The following is a 4452-nucleotide window of genomic DNA, read 5'->3' as shown; positions in this document are numbered from 1 at the left end:
TTCAGAGTAAGTAAGGAGGAAAGGAGACAAAAAGTGTCACATTCGGTTTGCTGATGCAGATCTAGCATATGCATTGAGGCTCTGAAGCTAGAAATTCCAGCAAAAGCTTGTGATCATTGAATTGTAGCTAAGGTGGTGTGATCCTGGTACCTGCTGTTGTGAGAGCCACTATCTGATGGCCTAGTTTTTTGTGTGTGTGGCAGAGATAATTCATCCTCAGGTGGGTCAATTTTGCAGTGTTGTTCTGAGAATAACTTCCACAGTCCCAGCCTGGGGGTTGTGCCTCCAGCCTTAGTAACAATGTCAACATCATAAAGTCTTAATTCTCTATATTAAAGCACTTTGTGTTTAAAATGGTGAAATGCTTTATATTACATGAAAATGAACCCAACCTGATATATGCAGAATGGAAGAAGGCATGATTCCTTCCACTACACTAGGAAGCTGTGGTGGCTTTGTGAGGTATGAGTGACAGAAATGGGCCACATCCACACTCCGGATCTGTTTCCTCAGTTATAAAATGGAAAGTTGTCTTGAAGCAGAACATGGAAATGGAATTCTGTTTATTCTGCTCACCAGGAGGAAACTTCTTCACCATCGTCTTTTAGGACCACCGAGGATTAGAGGCCACAATTGTCCCCTTCCAAATGATGCAACAAATTATGCAGAGCCATCTTAAATCAGACTCATTTTTTCTTCCCTCTTGATTGTGAGGTATTCTCCTTGAAGCCATAGGTGTGGGTTGAGAGAGAGAAGAAAATGTAGTAGAAACAGGAACCATAGTTCTCTGAGCCACTTACTTACACAAATGCTTGGCCCTCTAAACCTACTTGAACCTTGTCAGGTATATATCACCTTCAACTGATAACAGAGTGTGGTTGTGCTTGCCTGAATTTAAGACTTGGTGAGTCAGACCACACCCAGCTCATTATGTGCAGCTTAAGCTGCATTGCAATTTGGTGATGTATGGTCAAGTGCTCAGTCTCTATTAGGGCCCAGTGGCAATCTGAAAGGAAAACTGCTATCTAAAAGAATGGGTTGTCTTTGCTTAACATCCTAAGATCTATCCAGTGATCCATCTGTAGGGGCTGACCAAATTCTGTGCAGCATCTCTACCTGCCGCAGATATTTTAAGAACCACTGTATCTACTGGGGATGTAGCCCAAGAGGCAAAGTAGCTTTCACAGCAGGCTGGACCAATTGCAGATATCTTTTCTTTTCTGTCCCCTATTCAAAGATGGCAACTTTTTGGATTAATGGTCAAGAGGTTCAAATCGCAGCCTCAAATGAAGTACATGTTGCCTGCAAAATCTGAAGAAAGATTTGAAGAAAGCAGGGAAAACCACTAGGCCATTCAGGTAAGACCTAAATCCCCTTACAATTATAGTGGAAGCAGCAAATAGATTCAAGGGATTAGATCTAAGGACAACGCACCTGAAAAACTATGGACAGAGGCTCATAACATTGTACAGAAGCTGGTGATCAAAACCATCCCCAAGAAAAAGAAATGCAAAAAGGGAAAAGGGTTGTCTGAGGAGGTTTTACAAATAGCTGAAAAAAGAAGAGAAGTGAAAGGCAAAGGAGAAAAGGAAAGATATACCCATTTGAATGCAGAGTTCCAAAGAATAGCAAGGGAAGATAGGAAAGCTTTCCTAAGTGAACAATGCAAACAAATAGAAGAAAACAATAGAATGGGAAAGACTAGAGATCTCTTCAAGAAAATTAGAGATACCAAGGGAACATTTCATGCAAAGATGGGCACGATAAAGAATAGAAACAGTATGGACCTAACAGAAGCAGAAGATATTAAGAAGAGGTGGCAAGAATACACAAAAGAACCATACAAGAAAGATCTTAATGACCCAGATAATCATGATGGTATGATCACTCATCTAGAGTCAGACATCCTTGAATGCAAAATCAAATGGGCTTTAGGAAGCATCACTATGAACAAAGCTAGTGGAGGTGATGGATTTCCAGCTGAGCTATTTCAAATCCTAAAAGATGAGGCTGTTAAAGTGCTGCACTCAATATGCCAGCAAATTTGAAAACTCAGCAGTGGCCGCAAGACTGGAAAAGATCAGTTTTCATTCCACTCCCAAAGAAGGGCAATGCTGAAGAATGTTCAAACTGCTGCACAATTGCACTCATGTCAAATGCTAGCAAAGTAATGCTCAAAATTCTCCAAGCTAGGCTTTAAGAATGAGAACTGGAAAATCCCAGATGTTCAAGCTGAATTTAGAAAAGGCAGAGGAATAAGAGATAAAGTGGCCAGCATCCACTGGATCATAGAAAAAGCAGGAGAATTCTAGAGAAACATCTACTTCTGATTCATTGGCTATGCCAAAGCCTTTGTGTGGATCACAATAAACTGTAGAAAATTCTTAAAGAGTTGTGAAAACTAGACCACCCTACCTGCCTCCTGCAAAATCTGTATACACACAGAAGCAACAGTTAGAACTGGAGATGGAACCACAGACTGGTTCAGAATTGGGAAAGGAGTATGTCAAGGCTGTATACTGTCACCCTGCTTATTTAACTTGCATGCAGAGTACATCATATGAAATGCTGGGCTGGACAAAGCACAAGTGGGAATCAAGATTGCCGGGGAAAATATCAATAACCTCAGATATGCAGATGACATCACCCTTATGGCAGAAAGCAAAGAGGAACTAAAGAGACTCTTGATGAAGGTGAAAGGAAAGTGAAAAACTTGGCTTAAAACTCAACATTCAAAAAATTAAGATTGTGGCATCTGGTCCCATCACTCCATGGAAAATAGATGGAGAAACAGTGGAAACAGTGAGAGACTTTATTTTCTTTGGCTCCAAAATGACTCCAGATGGTGACTGCAGCCATGAAATTAAAAGACTCCTGCTCCTTGGAAGAAAAGCTCTGACAAACCTAGACAGTGTATTAAAAAGCAGAAACATTACTTTGCCAACAAAGGTCCATCAAGTCAAGGCTATGGTTTTTCCAGTAGCCATGTGTAGATGTGAGAGTTGGACTATAAAGAAAGCTGAATGCCGAATAATTGATGCTTTTGAACTGTGGTGTTGGAGGAGACTCTTGAGAGTCCCTTGGACTACAAGGAGATCAAAGCAGTCAATCCTAAAAGAAATCAATCTTGAATATTCATTGGAAGGACTGATGCTGAAACTGAAGCCACCTCAATACTTTGGCCACCTGATGCGAAGAGCCGACTCACTGGAAAAGACCCTGATGCTGGGAAAGATGGAAAGCAAGAGGAGAAGGGGATGACAGGATGAGATGGTTGGATGGCATCACCAACTCAATGGACATGAGCTTGGGCAATCTCTGGGAGATGGTGAAGGACAGGGAAGCCTGGCATGCTGCAGTTCACGGGGTTGCAAATAGTTGGACATGACTAAGCGATGTTTATTGATTAATAAGAGAGCAGAAATTTGCCATTTGCTTTTAGGAGGTGTATCTTGACATGTTTGAGACCACTGATACCATAGAAATATCACCAGTATGACTTTTGGTGATATAGGACTTAGAATTTGTAGAGATATTTCAATATATGTGTCACGTAAGTCTTGGGATAGTTGCTACTTCCTGTTCACCTGGTTGTATCAACACATGATATCATTAGGAAAACATACCAATGTGATATCTTATAGAATAGAGAGGTGATCAAGTTTTGTGGTTACTAGAATATGACAAAGGTTTAGAAGGTTGATGTGCATTGCTGAGTATATTGCTTGTCCTAAGACCTGAAAGTAAACTGCTCTGATGACTTTTCATATCAAGTAAAAAAAAAAATTCCAGATCCACAACTGCATACCATGTTCCAAGACATTTATTGTTTCATTCAAGCAAAAAACAGCAACAACAAAAATGATAAAAATCACATGGATCAACAATTGTAGTCAGAGTCAGCACCTCATTAAATGTACAATGATCCATTCTCATTCTGCATTATTTTTAGTCTTATAACCAAATTCGGCTTCTAGCAAATAAGTTAAAAATTGTTATTCACAAGAAGATGTAATATGCCCTAATTTTGCCAATTTATACCAACAGAGTTCCAGAAAAACATCTATTTCTGCTTTATTGACTATGCTAAAGCCTTTGACTGTGTGGATCACAATAAACTGTGGAAAATTCTGAAAGAGATGGGAATACCAGACCACCTGATCTGCCTCTTGAGAAACCTATATGCAGGTCAGGAAGCAACAGTTAGAACTGGACATGGAACAACAGACTGGTTCCAAACAGAAGAAGGAGTACATCAAGGCTGTATATTGTCACCCTGCTTATTTAATTTCTGTGCAGAGTACATCATGAGAAACGCTGGACTGGAAGAAACACAAGCTGGAATCAAGATTGCTGGAAGAAATATCAATAACCTCAGATACGCAGATGACACCACCCTTATGGCAGAAAATGAAGAGAAACTCAAAAGCCTCTTGATGAAAGTGAAAGAGG

Source organism: Bison bison, unplaced genomic scaffold (assembly GCF_000754665.1).
Source record: "Bison bison bison isolate TAMUID 2011002044 unplaced genomic scaffold, Bison_UMD1.0 scf7180017864333, whole genome shotgun sequence".
NCBI lineage: Eukaryota > Metazoa > Chordata > Mammalia > Artiodactyla > Bovidae > Bison > Bison bison.
This window is presented reverse-complemented; position numbering follows the sequence as displayed.